Raw genomic sequence first — 16155 nt, 5'->3', positions numbered from 1 at the left:
GACTTGCTTGGTGTGCAAGAATTGGGATTGAGCTCAAGGGGGAGTGTTGAGATATCGAGCTCCACTCGTGATATGCCAGGGTGACCGTTGTGCATTTATGTCATCGACTTGTTAGCTACAGATGCGGTTGGTACACTGCCCACGAATAATAGCTGGATGACAGCTATCCTTATCTACTCTAGTTTGTGGCTCAGTTAGTATGCCACCTTAGTTAGTTGAGTTTGGTTTGAGACCCACATATAGGGTTCTTCTATTTCTTTGTACTAGAGTTCTTTTGGCTTTCACAACTAAGAAGAGGAAAACTATTTTCAGCCTCTACCTATGTGTATTCCCCCATTGTGTATGTGAGAAAGTCGCAAGTGAGACTCCTTCCCTCTCTCCCACTATCTTCACAGTATACACTATGAATTAGATGCAAAACAAAGAATACAAAAACTGAGATTTTGGTGCAGGCATAAATGTACATCACTGCTTTCCAAACATTGCCCATGATTACAAAAGCACGTAATTTTAACAAAAATATCAATGCTTTTTAGCAAACTCACATATACAAAAATTAAGTGAGGTGAGGAGAATGAGACAATATGTAAAATAGTTTTGCCAATATCAATGATGATCTCATCCTCAATGAGATCAACCCTTGCCAAACTATCTACTTCAAAATCCAAACCAGTGTTGAGATCTACAAATACATTCAACCCACTACTACTTGTGCTACTCATGTGCTCATTGAAATCAGCATGACCAATGGTACGCTCATCCTCATAGGTAATGGCCTCAATATCTGTATCTCCTATCTCATGATGATCTTCCTCTCTCGTATCACGGTCATCATCACCTCCATGGCCATGATCATCCTCCATATGCTCCATATTAGTAAATGTACTATACATCACTCTGGAATGTGGCGTAATAGGTATGACATGCCACCTCCTATTATTATCCACCATTGGTTGATAGACAACCTAATTCAAACACAAATACAATCATGTTATTTTCCTTGCATCGAAGGTATTAAATATTTAAAAGTGAGTATTTTTATATGTGTGTACAATACCTATTCACATTGTTGCAGTAGTACTAGTGTGTCCTTCTTACTTTGCCAAAATTTTGTGGAGTCAATAGTTACAAAGCCACTTGCATGGCGTTTGATTGTTGCATTAGGGCCTCTTTCCACCACGTCCTTAAACCATTTTACATCCAAAACATACACAAAGAAGCGTCGAAAGTCAAGCTTAATAATATCTTGGATTATGCCACAATAATCATCCATGGGTCCATTGGCTTCCTCAAAGCTAGCAATGATGCCACAATCTTGTGTTTTCTCTTATCATCAATTCATTGTGTTCGAAAATGCTTGCCCTCACACCATATAGCATTGAACATAGTACACTACACCAAGACAAAATCAATTAAATAAGCAATCTAAATTGCTGAAAGCTCCTAACTTATGCATAACATTATATATACCGACCTTGCTCATGCATCCCCTAGCATACTCCCATTCTTCCATTGTGATATGCATCCCCTCTTCTCTCTCTGCTCTCTCCATTTCGTCAACTATCTTGTCACCCATCTTTTCATTGCATCACTATTAAGCATCCAATAGAGGTTGATATTATTAAGCAACTCCGTGTCTATTACTTTGCTGCATCCTTTCCCTTGAGGCACAATAGAGGCCATGTGTCTTCAATATGCTTCCACGCAGGAGTGTCTGCGGGAGTTCTCCACTTGCCATCGGTTGATTGATGGGAGGAATGCCATGACATGAGCTTTGCAATGGATTTGCACTTGAACATATGTTGGATGCGAGGGACTATGGGAAAATGTCGCATAACCTTATAAGGTACATCCAAAGTTTTGAGATCTGCTCTATATCTTGCCTCTCCACAAGTAGGACACTCTCTTGTATCCTTATGTGGTCCACTAAATAGAATGCAATCATTGATGCATGCATGGATGCACTCGTAATCTAATCCTCCAAGAGAGGTGACATGTTGCCTTGCCATATCTTTTGAGGTTGGTAATTTATTCTCCCTTGGAAGCATTTTACACAACAGCCTGCACATGAAGACCATAAATGAGAAAAAGCATTCAAGTAATTGACCCACTAGCATAATTCACCATGTTTGCAAAATAGACTTTAAAGCTTACTTGAGCAATGCATTCAAACTTGCATTGCTCCATCCATAGATGGTGTGCAAGTTTAGGAACTCAAAGGAGGCACGCAGAATAGAGAATGTACACCCCTTAAATAGTGGAGTCGATGCTATGGTAAAAAGATCGTCCTGCTCCATGCTATCATCCCTACCTGAGGATTGATGGACATATAAATCCTACACCACATCATCAAACACCTCCTCCTCCATGACCTCATGAGGTAATGGCAGAGGGCTACTATCACCATCACTCCATGCATCCGTAACGTTCCCTCCTTAAGATCCCACCTCATATCGCTGATGCTTCGCCTCCTCATGACAAGCATAGGGCAACATATGCGGGTGTGGCACTGCATCTTGTATCAAATTAAAATGGGATCATAACTCAAACACATGAACACCCATAGATATCTCAATCAACCTTAACTCTTTAACACTTACCATGTTTATGGTCGCATCGCATTCTCCATACTTTAAGACGTGATTGAGTGTAATTCTACGTGCACGATACATGTTTCCTCAACATCGATCACACATACATTTGATTTTTTGCTCCAACCACATTTCACAAGGGTGGATATGGAGGGATTCATCCTCATTGAAGCTACTTTTTGAAGATGAAGACATCCTACATATATAAACAACCCAAAAAATTTATTCTTACATGAGTTGTAAATGTCAAAACTCTGTGGAGCATCTAAAAGCACGTCTAACACCCGTCTGTATTGTGGAGCATGTCTATAGGCATGTCTAAAATGTACTTTAGATGCGTTGATAGACACGTAGATAGGCGTGCTTTTAAACACGCAGATAGACATGCTTTTAGATGCACAGACTGCGAGCTAATTATATAGTCAACCTTCCTTTCCTACCCACTTCATGGATTATATATAGGGGATGATCATGAAACTTTGTAAATACCTTTACCATGCTTAAATCCTAAAGCCTAGCCTCTATACCCTATACCCTAGACGCTAGAACACCATATGCACTAGGGGCTAGTGGTAGCATGCACATCCTTGATCAGTCCGCCTCTCATTTGGAACCTAGAGATCAGGGATTAGAATGGATGTATGTTTCTTTGGCAGATGGAGCAGATTACCCATGGAGGCAGAGGTGAGGCTTGGAGCCATAGTGCATATATGAGGGGCAGGGCAACGGATGAGGGATATTGAATTAGCCATCCTCAACTCTTTTGTTGCACCCTCAAGAGTTGCCATCAAATGATCTCTACTATCACCTCCCTTTACATGGCTTTACATGGCATATTGACCTCTTTACACCCAAATCATCTCTACGATGACCTCCGTTTACATGGATTAAATATCATTTCAACTTTTGGACAATGGCTATTGATACATCACTTATGCATTTGTGGATGTCATAGAATCCTTGCATAATGTCAACCTATATTTCCAATTCAAGAAGGTGCATCTTAGCTAGAAATATCTCACCATATCCAATAAGCATCTCTACATCAAATGATTAATTAGAGTTTTGCTCTCGAATCATGAACTCACCCTCATCTTGCACAAGATTCAATGATCCATCATCAGCATTCTCGCCCACATCATTTGTCATTGCCTTTGGAGTGTGGTTACTTTGAATGTTCCTGGACCCTGTTACGAGAAGAACTTCATGAAACTATCAAGCCAAATCAAGAAAACTTAGCCCAACTCTATTACACATCACCATCAAAATGTACATAACACAAACAACTTCAAAACCACAAATCTCTATCACATGAAAATAATATCAATTAATCAATACACAAATTTATGCAAAACACACAAATAGTTTGAGAGGTTCATTAGTAAGATATGTGCAAATGCCTTTGCCTACTGCATGAAGAGGCTATGTAAAGAGAGAGAGAGAGCAACAGCATACAAAACTCTTATGCTTAGTGCTCTACATATATCTATATATATATACATATATATAAAGATAGATAGATAGAGATAGAGATAGAGATAGATAGATAGGGTAGAGCATGCGATCAACAGAAGGGGTTTTATATTTTTACGAGTTACAAAAAATATACATATATAAGGGGTCTTTCAATTCAAAGACTGAAAATTTTCATACATAAGGGATACTTTAATCATCTTAGAATTTTTAGAATGTGTGTATATTGTTTATAAAAGCCTATCGGTAGGTGTATTTTTTAATACCCCTTGATTACATAGTGCCCCCCCCGGGGGAAGGTTGGGAGACCATTTATGCTACCCTTGTGTCTGTGCATTAGCGGGATCGACTGACATGAGATTACAAAGTCCTTTGCAATTGACCATTGTTTCTTTCTAAAGCTCTGAAAGGTATTTATTGAGACCATCACTAAGTCTTAGACATTTTACAGGACTCTCATGGTGGTAAATTACGGTCATGTAATGTCATTAGATCCTTTTATATTTTATCTTACATTTGCCTAGCTCAAAATGTTCAAGGAAGGAGATTTGGAAATGTATAATTCTGGATTCAAAATATTGTTGGGAAAATTGAAGCTCAGATATGACTCACCATTTTAGTTATTCATGCCATCCTAGATAATAGACATTCTAGATCGTGGATCTTCATGGAAACATAGTGGAAATAGCATTAAGGAGTGAATTTTTTCTAAAACCGTATGTCCATACATGAGGAGATTGGACATAGTTAATAAGTGTGGGATGTGATTCAACATCAGGAATTTTGATTGTTGCATGGAGTTCTTTGGGCAAATTTTTACCTTTAGCTTCCATGAATCAAATATGCATTAAGCAATCAAACTATCACTAGTTGTCCAGTTCTTGGATAATGGAGCTACAGGAAGCATGTCTTTCAAATTTACTATACTCTCAAGGGGAAATAATACTCAAAATGACTGGGAAATGCAATTTTATGTTGTCATATCATAAAATTAATTTTTGTAGCCAAAGCATTCAGGTGCACAACAAAGAACAAAATGCAATTGACTTGGTAGAACAATCACCAAAGAGATAGATTGGCACACGGTGTTTCCACACAATTTTGAGACTTTAAGCACCATTGAGATGAATCTATTCTGCACAATATTCTTGATAAATTAGATGTTATTAATACAATAAGCTACATTTGTGGACCTATGCCTTGAACATACATGTACTAGAGCAATTTTGTTAGTCGCAGGAAAAGAAGGGGTTTGTGACACCTAACATGCCTATCATAATTCAATGGATGTTGTAGCCGGTTTTCAAGTTTCCCTTACACTCTAATGCTCCAAATAAATCCCCAGCTAGGTGTGGAGATGAGATCATGGTTTATGAGCTTGGAGAACCTATTCATATCGAGGCATATTTTATGATAAGCATTGTAGTAAATCCATTCTCAGACTGAGTTTTTGTTGTTCCTAGGAAGATTATCATACTTTAACAAAATACAATTATAAGTCAAAATTGAACTATGCACTTTTCTCAATGGATAATAAGGATAGAGGAGTGAATTAGAAAAGATTGGTCCATGATTTAATAATGAGAGATATTTTCGATCGAGTTATTAGACGTAGTGCACATCCCTCCAAACTCAGAAGTATTTTGAAAGTTCTATTTTCAGGATTTCAACTTAGTAATTAACCATAGAAGAGGTTGCTTATTGCAGATGAGCAGGAGGTTGAGGATACAGATACCTTAACTGAAGGAAATAGTAAAGCTGAGACAATGAATTCTTTTAGGGATTGCGGTTACTATTAGAGCTATATATAGCTTGCACTAACTTGAACTCGGTCTCACCTATATACGTGTAACTAGTGATCAATATGAATCAGTCTTTGGGAGTCTATTTGGTGTGTCTATTGTCTCTTCTTCTTCTCTCTCAACATGGTATCAAAGCTACAAAGATCTTGCTATTGTATTCTCACTGTAATGAAGAAAGACAGGAAGTATTAGTTGTTGATTTGATTACATAGCACTTTCAGTATCTCATCGCTTATTTTCTCTTGTCGATTTTGACATGTCTAACTTGATGTGGTTTTTTGGAGGTCTTCTGATGCAAATTTGAGAAAGTTGCTCCTCAGAATGGTAACCTCTTTTAACTTTCCTTAAATGATGATATTGCTAATGTGGTTACAGCCCCTAGTGATCTCGACTGCAAGCTATGGCATCATCATTTTGTTCATTCAGATTTTGCCAAGCTACTTGCTATAAATCATCATGATGCTGTGGATGGTATAAATCTCCTAGCTTGTCCTCACATGGGCCTCTGTGAATATTGTGCTCTTGGCAAGCATCATTGAAAAACCTTTCATGCATCTACTTCAACTCATTCATATGCTTTATTGGATCTTGTTCACATTGATATATGTGGAACTTTTCCTCCATCCAAGTCTTTCTACAAGTATTTTATCACTTTCATTGACGATTGGTCAAGATATACAACTGCATTTCTCTTGCGACATAAGTCAAAGGCCTTATCAGTATTCAAGAAATATAAAATTGTTGCGGAACTTCATAGTGGTTTTCGGATCAAGACCATTCATAGTGGACAATGGTGGAGAATATATTTCTAATCTTTTTAATGATTATTGCATTGAGTGTGGCATTCATCATGAATATACTGTTCCATACTCTCCTCAACAAAATGCTCATGCAGAGTGTAAGAATCGCACTTCTCTTGATGCTATGCGATGTATGCTCCTTCATTCTGGATTATCTTGAAGCTTTTGGACAGAAGCACTTATGATAGCCATCTTTGTGCAAAATCATCTTCCTACAAGTGCACCTTCTGATCAGATACCAATCACAGCTTCGACAGGGGAGACTCCTTCTGTATCACATTTTCAAACTTTTGGTTGCATTGCTTATATTCATGTACCAAAGGAGACATGACAGCTAGAACTCATTCATCACTTCTGAGCCCTAGGTTAAATCGATTGATGCAACCTATATGTGCAAAGACGTACAATATATGCAAGTGAGTGCTCATGGTGAGAATCTAATACTAACTAAGGAAGACTTGGTTTCCCAAATCTTCATTGTTGTTGGGGATGGCTTGCATGTTGATGTAGTAGCGCTTCAGTCGGCTGCCATTTATTGTGGGAATAGCGAAATTTTAGCCGTTGCTTTTTCCCCCTCCGACGATACACATCAATAGAATTGGATATCCCAAACAAGTGCAATGTGGCCTAAAATGCTTCAAAACACAAATTAGCCAAAGGGCATGCTATCGGGTTTGATGCTATGTATTATTAAATGCAATGACCTTGGCATTCTTATGCGCCAGTGCATGGAAAAAGAAACAATTCAAAAATGTAAATAGTGTTGGATTTATTAAAATATCTTTGCACATGAAAGAAGTTGGAAAAGTGCACAAATTGCACTTTTCCAACTTCTTCCATTTTAGGGTGAATCTAGATACCAATACCAACAACTATCAATGTTTTAAGACCACCATGCGCTAGTCCCAATAGTTTGGATTCCAAATTTTCAATCCATTTTGGTTTTCAACAAATCAAAAGAAAGTTATGGAGCGTGCCCTCAAATGGGTATGCATCACTTTAGCACAACATTGGAGGCCCATTAACCCATGCATAATGATATTATTTAGGTGTGTTATTGGGTTGAGGAGAAGCTCACGTAGCTTACTTTAGAATGATTACTTGATTGCATGTATGTATAGAATAAAATTTTGATGTTTTTGAATAAATTGCTATATCCTATAGTCTTCAAGATGCATGCTTCACATGCAACATAGCACTTATAATGCTTTAATGGTCTTATTCCAAATCCTTATTCCATAATTTTTTGCTCTCATGTTCAAGTTTGGAATGTGTATTACAACTTGAAGACAAAGTTTGCCGAATTCCATTGAGCAATGCATAAATTATGGGTCATGCAAAACACCCTTATACAGAAAAGTCCCTGAACCTCACAAAAAAGGGCTACACCCAAGCAAACAATGACCCTATCATTATATGAGAATTATCAATATTATACACATAAGATGATCCTTAAGCAAACAACATATGTATGCCCCTAATTATATCCTTGTACCTCAATTCATAATAACATGGGTATTCATGCCCATGTTCTATGCTTATGGTACAATTGATATGCATGTGTTGCTTGTTTAGAATGCTCAAACACTTTTTGTGGATAATTTACGATGCATAAAATGGCTTTTGGCTAAACATTATGATATGATATCCATTGATTGGACATCGATGGATATACCTTCAAAACCTTTCCACCCCTTTTGATAAAGACATTTAAAAACTTTTTCCATCCATTGCCCTATCTTCTTACAAATTTTGCATGCTTGATTGCTACATAATTTATTTTTAAAAATGATGGATTGTGTTTATTAGTTGCAAAGATTTGATCTTATTGAATTTTAAGAAAAATATTGGGTACATATGGAGATCTTTAAAAGAGGCTCTAGTGGAGTCACTCATAAATAAGTAAGCATAGCATGTGGGTTCAACAAAAGGGACTTAAAAACCCTTCCTTTTACACATTTTTTACATACACAAGGGTATAATTTAAAGGAGTTAGTCAAAATTTAATAGAAAAAGGGTGTATTTTAATCATGAAAAATTCTTAGGGGGTTCACCTCATAAAATTTTATTGTACCATGTGCATTCAAGAGGAGGGTTATTTTAATTTAACTTTTTGGAAAATTTTAAGAGGTTTACAATAACAGGATGGGTTTTTAAATTTGACTTTAGAAAAAATCACTTCATTCATAAGTAAAGAGGGGTGTTTTTATTGGGGGGTAAATTCTAGTTGAGGGGTTTTCTAAATACCCCTTGAACGCACATGATACATAGGGTGTCTATCTAGTGCACCCCCTGAGGAAAAATTCACATCATTCGTTTCCAACACTTAAATCTATACCTCATCTACAAGATCCCATAAACAACCTAGTACCTAATAATTACTCTCAGCCATGCACAACTTAGTACACTTTATCAACGATTCACATCATAAGAAGAAGTTAGCTTGGCTAACTAAATACAAAAATTATCATACTGAGGATAGTTTGAAAATTTTGATATGAAAATTCATACAAAAAAATATAGATATCCATTGGTATAGTAGAAATTGCTTGGTATATAAAATGAAAGCATGCCTAGCCAATGTACATGTCAGTTAGACCCAATTGGGAGACCGATCCAATCAACCCAAAATGACCGACTGGAGGTCGGTCCTGAAATAGGCCACCGATCACATGTTAGAACCATGGCACAGAATAGAGTAACTCACCTATGGTACCTGTTTGGCCCTTCGGGATCATTTGAGGCTCCAAACGGGCCCCGCATCCCGAGAGTGGGCTGCTTTGAGAAATGCTCCGTCTACCCTCAGTGCGGTCAGTCATGGGATGCCTTCCCACACTTGCATGTAGCCTAGTTGGCAGTGCCCCAACTCTATCTGAAGCCATCCAATCATTAGGCCACACATGGCCCCCATTTGGTGTCCAAACTACGACCTACCAGATAACCAAGCTACTCAAATGCCTTCTCCTCATATGGGGGGCTTACAAGTAGAGTTAGCTGGTTCTTGCGTAGTTACATGAGAGTGAAGCATTGATATCTAACACCCCCCCTCAATATCCACTCACAAGTGAACTTACTTTTTCCACCCAATGCCAAGTCGATGAAGATGCCTCTCCAGCAAGTCTCTTCCAAGAGCCTTCGTGAAGATGTCCGCATCATTCTCTGCAGTTAGACAGTACACCAAGTCGACCTCTCCATCCATGATGAGCTCGTGTACAAAGTGATATTGAATCTCAATGTGTTTTATGAGAGTGTGGAACACAGGGTTCTTTGCAATTGCCATGCAACTCTTATTGTCACATGATAACTACGTAAAATCCTCCTCAACCACACTCACTAGAAGCAAAACATGCTAATTTGTACTCAGCCTTGGTAGAAGAAAGAGCAACTGTAGGTTCCTTCTTGCTGACCCATGACACAGCTCCAGATCCAAGTGAGAAACAGTAATCTATCACTGATCTCATGCTGTCCACGTCTCTTGTGCAATTCGAGTCACAGAATCGGTTAAGGTGTTGCCCTTGGTATAGCTGATGCCATAATCAAGTGTGCCTTTGATGTATTTTAGCACCTGCATCCCTGCCCTCCAATGGTTCTCCCAGGGCTTATTGGAAAACCTGCTTAGTACACCAGTTACAAAATTGATGTCCGACCGTGTGTTGCACAAGTAAATCAAACTGCCCACAAGCCTTTTGTACTTCACTTCGTCCACCAGTGGTGATGAATCCTCATTTGAGAGCTTCATGTCAACCTCCATAGGAGTGCCAACTCCACTCGGCCATGCCAAATGCCTTCAGTATCTCTCCAACATCCTTCAGCTATGAAATGAAGATCTATTTTGGCTCTTGCCAAACTTCAATACCCAAATAGAAATGCATTAGTCCGAGGTCTATTATTTCAAACTCTCTTCGTAGCAAATGCTTTGTTTGCAAGATCTTCTCTTCATGATTCCCTGTTATGACAAGGTCATCCACATAAAGGACCACGATCATACACCTGCCTCCTTCTCTGTAGATATACAAATTTGCATCAAATGGGCTCCTCCTGAATTCATTTTACAGAAAGTAGGCATCAATCTATTGGTACCACGCTCATGGGGCTTGTTTCAGCCCGTAAAGTGCCTTCTTTAGTTTATAGACTTTACCTTCTGAACCGAGGATCACAAAACCTAGTGGTTGTTCCACGTATAGCTTCTCCTTAAGATCTCCATTCAGAAAGGCGGATTTTACATCCATCTGAAACACGGGCCAACTTTCCTGTGCTGCTAAAGCCAAAACACTACGAATTGTGGTTAGTCGAGCTATGGGAGCAAAAGTATCCCGATAATCAAAACCATGTACATGTGCGAATCCTTTTGCCATGAGCCGAGCCTTGTACTTATCCAATGTGCCATCGGACTTGTACTTGGTCTTGTACACCCACTTGGTGTCAATTACCTTGCATTTTGGTGGTCGATCCACAAGGTCCCAAGTGTTGTTCTTCATTATGGAGCCATACTCCGACTACATAGCCTCCATCCACATATCATTACCCTATGCTTCTTCAAGTCACTTGGGTTCTTCAGCACGGATCACCTCTGTCATCAAAGCGTAGTTGACCAAGTGTTCCCGTGCCCTTCTTTGCTCCTCTAATCTCTTGGACCGGCGGTGTTCGGATGGTTCATCCTTGATGGTTGGATGTTCTCTGCTATCCAAAAGCTGCTTTACCCACTTCGGGAATGGCCGTTGTGGTTCTGTAAGCTCTTCTTCCTCTTCTTTATCTTGAATCCTCCCAAGCATGATTGGGGGAGTTCAGTCTGCTATTGGTGGTTATACTGGATGGATATCCTGTTCCTAGTTGTCTGGGAAGGAAGCATCATCCTCCAATTGATGCGGCTGTTCTGAAAAGACCACATCGTGACTTACTATTACCTTCTTGGTAACAGGATTATAGAGACGGTAACCCTTCGCCTCTTCACTGTAGCCCAAGAAAATACACTTCTGACTCTTTGGTTCCCATTTGATCCTATTAGCATCAGGGACATGCACAAAACAGTCACTTCCAAAAACTTTGAAATGTGCAGCTGAAGGTTTCTTACTAGAAAAGGCCTGTAGTGGAGTCATCCCATTCATAGCCTTCATGTAGCTACGATTCAGAATGTAAATTGCCATGTTACATGCTTCAGCCTAGAAAGTCTTTGGCAAATATTTCCCTTTCATCATACTCCTGCCCATTTCATAGATGACATGCATCTTGCACTCTGCTACTCCATTTTGCTGTGGTGTATGTGGTGGGGGTTTCTGCCTCTTGATCCCATGACTTTTGCAGTAACTTTTGAATTCACTTGATGTGAAGTCTCCACCTCTGTCTGATCTCAACTTCTTCAACTTCCTCCCCGTTTCTTTCTCAACCATTACATGCCATTCTTTGAACTTACTAAAAGCCTCATCTTTAGTCTTCAGGAAGTATATCCATATCCTTCTATTGTAGTTGTCGATCAACGTCATGAAGTAGTAGGAACCACTCAAAGCTTCCGTCTCCACTCCATCTTTCTGCAGAGGTCCGTGTGAACGAGCTCTAGAGAAGCCTTTGCCCTACTGACCTCTTTAGGAAAGGGCTGCTGATGCTACTTGCCCATCATGCAAGCTTCACATACATCAGGTAGATCTATAATTTCTGGTAGGTCTACAAGCATTCCACTTTTATGCATCTCCTTTAAAGAACTAAGTTTTAGATGACCAAACCTCTCATGCCACAGCTTAGTGTTGCTCACATCGGCTCGAGCACTGAAAGCTGAGAGTTCGTAGATGTTGCACCGTGTACCTTTATCAATGACCTTCCCTTGAAGATCCAAAATCTGAGTACCATCCCAATCCATGATCACAGAAACGGACAACAAGTTCCTCTTGATATCTGGCACATAAAGAACATTGAAAAACTATTTTACAACTCCATCTGACTTGAGAGCAATCGTATCTTTTCCTTTTGCTGGACATTTTACATCATTGCTGACTGCTACCAGGATGTCATTCCCTACGGATGTAGAGAGATATACCAATCCTTCCGACTGGTCATGTGGCGCGATGCACCACTGTCAATAATCCAAGGTTCATCTGTAGGTACATGAACTGCCTCCATGCAAATCTCCTCAATTGCTACGAACAGCTCTACTGGTACTACTTGCGTGCCGTTGCTAGACTCTTTCTTTACTCTATTCTTCTCATCTGCAATCTTCTTCCGGCACTCATTCTGCATGTGGCCTGCCTTGTTGCAATAGAAGCACTTGATCTTCTTCTTTCCCTTTTTATCATCAGAAGAAGATGGGTTACCAGAGTCCTTACCCTTACCTTTCTTTGATCCAGCCGAGAAAGTTGAATCTTCTCCAGTCCTCATCTTTTGACGCATCTCCTCCTCCAGAAGCATTGCATTGAAATCCTCAAAGTTTAGGGGTGGATTTCTATTCTGTGTATTCAGCACTGTAACAAGACCATCGTACTTTGGTGGGAGAATATGTATGCATCTTTGTGCTAGATTCTTGCTGGTGATGGTGATGCCAATCGCAGTCATTTGATCACATAGTCTTCACCCTGGTGATGAACTTCTGTACCGTTTTAGGCTCAAATAGTTTCTCATTTGCGAGTTGAGTCCCCAGATTCTGAATCCGCGTCTGATTCGTGGTCTTGTACTGATTTTTCAAGACCATCCATGCTCTGCATTTCTTCTTGTCCACACGAGAATCTGATCCGTAGTTGGTACTATCTGTTGTCCTGCATTGGCTAGATTCGATCTCGCAACTGGCTTCACGTCCACCCCAGTAGCAGTATCCCACAGCTCGTATGCACTTAGGATGGTCTTCATCTTGAACTTCCAAAGTGGATAGTTAGTGCCATCCAACTTTCTGCTTTCGTCGAATAGTGGGATTCGCAGTCTTGTGAGCTAGGCCATCTCTCACAATTTGCTCGCAAACAAAAACACACTACCAAATCTTCTTGCTAGAGCCCAAGCTCTGAAACCATGTAAGAAAACAATACAACGTCTGTGCTCAACAGATAATAGGATCTCGTATGCAAGAGAGAAAAGCAGATAGTATGGAGAATAAAAAATTTGATTACTGTAAAACTGATACAATAGATGGCACTGCCTCCCAGCCGCGCGCCCCTATGTGAGAAGCTTCGATGGCATGCTAGAAATAGTAGAGGACAAAGGTTGGACGCTAAGGAATCAGGGTTGCTATAGTCAGTGATGATGATGAGCTTCATGGGCTTGCTCTTATATAGCCACCAGTCGTAGTTGGTTAGACCCAATTGGGAGACCGAGCTAGTCGACCCAAAACGGACGACTGAAGGTTGGTCCCAAAATAGGCCACCAACCACATGTTAGAACCGTGGCATAGAATAGAGCAACTAACCTACAGTCCCCGTTCGGCCCACCATTTGGGACCTGATGCTCCAAACAGGCCCCACAGCCCGAGAGTGGACTGCCTCGAGAAATGCTCCATCTACCCTCAGTGCGGTCAATCACATGCGCACTTGCATGTAGCCTAGTTGGTAGTGTGCCAACTCTATCTGAAGCCATCCAGCCATCAGGCCACACATGGCCCCCATCTGGTGTCCAAACTAGGACCTACCGGATAACCAAGCTACTCAAATCCCTTCTCCTCATATGGGGGGCTTACAAGTAGAGTTAGCAGGTTCCTACATAGTTACATGAGAGTGAAGCATGATATCTAACATTACCAACCCAACAACGTAGCTCAAATTTGGCCTGGTAATAGTCATATAAATCAAACTTCCTACTATGCATCTGTACATAGTAGGATCTTCCAAAAGCTCACATGCATCTGTGGTCAGCTTCACATTCTACTCCAAAGGAACTAAAATAGGCTTACAGCCTGTCATCCCATGTTTGGACAGCATGTCCAATCCATACTACCTCTGCAAGAGCCATATCCCACTTGTGGGTCAAATTAGATCAATGCCCAAGAAGTAGTGCAGTTCTCCCAAATCCTTCATCTCAAACTTCTGCTTCAATAGCATTTTCACATGAAGGATATCTTCATCAGTATCACCTGTGATGATCAAATCATCAACATAAATGACAAGCAGCATAATGCCTTTCTCTGTTTTTCTCACATAAAGTGAGAAATCTGCCTTGGAAATCTGAAAGCCAATAGTGACAAGATACTGTCCTATCTTGTCAGACCATGCTCTGGGTGCTTCCTTCAAGCCATACAACGCTTTCTTCAACCTGCAAACAAACTCAGAATGAACAGCACGAACATAACCTAGTGGCTGCTCCATACAGACCTCTTCTTATAAATCACCATGCAAGAAAGCATTCTTTACATCCATCTGATGTAAAGACCATCCCTTTAATGCAGCCATGGCAATGACTACTCTTACGATTGCTATCCTTGCAACCAGACTGAATGTTTCTTCATAATCAATGCCATATGTCTATGCATACCCCTTGACAACTAATCTTGCCTTGTATCTATTCATAGAACCATTTGCATTGTGCTTCACCTTTTAAACCCACTTGCATCCAATTGCATTCTTGTCTTTAGGCAAAGGCACCAATTCCCATGTAGCATTTGCTTCCAAGGCATCCATTTCTTCATCCATGGCTTTCTCCCATTTTTCTTTTCCCATGGCTTGCTCAAAAGAAGTGGGTTCTGGTTCATGTATCACTTTGACCATATAGGCATAGTGAATGGTTGTAAATCCATCATATTTCAGCCTATCCATAGGATACTTAGCTCAAGTAGACCTGTGCAAAATAGGCTCACTACCAGGTGCTCTCAAAACGTCTTACTCCAAGTGTAACAATAGAAGGAATACCCAACTCATCATCAAGGCTCTATTCTGAGCCACTGGATTCACCATCCACATAAGAGTGACCTGCATTCACATCAACCATGGGCTGATCTACTTTCTCTTTTGCTTTTTGTGATACTTGCATACCACTATCTGCATTGCTTTGAGGAGATCCTCCTAAGTTCAATCTACTTGTCCATGGCAAAGTATTGTGAATCACTACTAGAGGACACTACAGGTCCACTAGTAGTTTGTGATTGCTGCTGTGAATTTTGTGCAGCATTACCATTTTGTGCATCTACATCATCAATCACATTTACTCATTTATACCAGCTACTCATGTCATAAAAAACATCTCTGCTCACTCTAAACTTATGAGAAGAAGGGTTATAGCATCTATACCCTTTTTGCTGTAGAGAATAACCAATAAAGATGCACTTCTCAGCTTTTGGATCCAACTTGGATCTCAACTCATCTGGCACATGAACATAGGCAATGCAACCAAAAACTTTCAAATGAGAAATATCTGGTTTCGTACCAGTATACCTAGCATCATGCCATGTATTACTGCAGTGGGAGTCCTGTTCATTATGTAGACTACTGTAGCAACTACTTCAGCCCAATAATAATCTGGCAGGTCTTTTTTATTGAGCATGGCACGAGATACCTCTCTAATATGCCTGTTTTTCCTTTCTGCATG

The 16155-nt window shown here is 40.0% G+C and overlaps 1 pseudogene; it reads right to left on the bottom strand.

Moving 5' to 3' along the window:
- Window positions 1-2150: 2150 nt before the first annotated feature.
- On the bottom strand, window positions 2151-2786 carry LOC147880295 (uncharacterized; annotated as a pseudogene).
- Window positions 2787-16155: the final 13369 nt, after the last annotated feature.

This window comes from Dipteris shenzhenensis, chromosome 32, assembly GCF_047967505.1.
Source record: "Dipteris shenzhenensis isolate YYH24624 ecotype China chromosome 32, Dip_SZ_1.0, whole genome shotgun sequence".
Lineage (NCBI taxonomy): Eukaryota > Viridiplantae > Streptophyta > Polypodiopsida > Gleicheniales > Dipteridaceae > Dipteris > Dipteris shenzhenensis.
The sequence above is the reverse complement of the archived record's forward strand: the minus strand, read 5'-3'. Positions and strand labels throughout refer to the sequence as shown.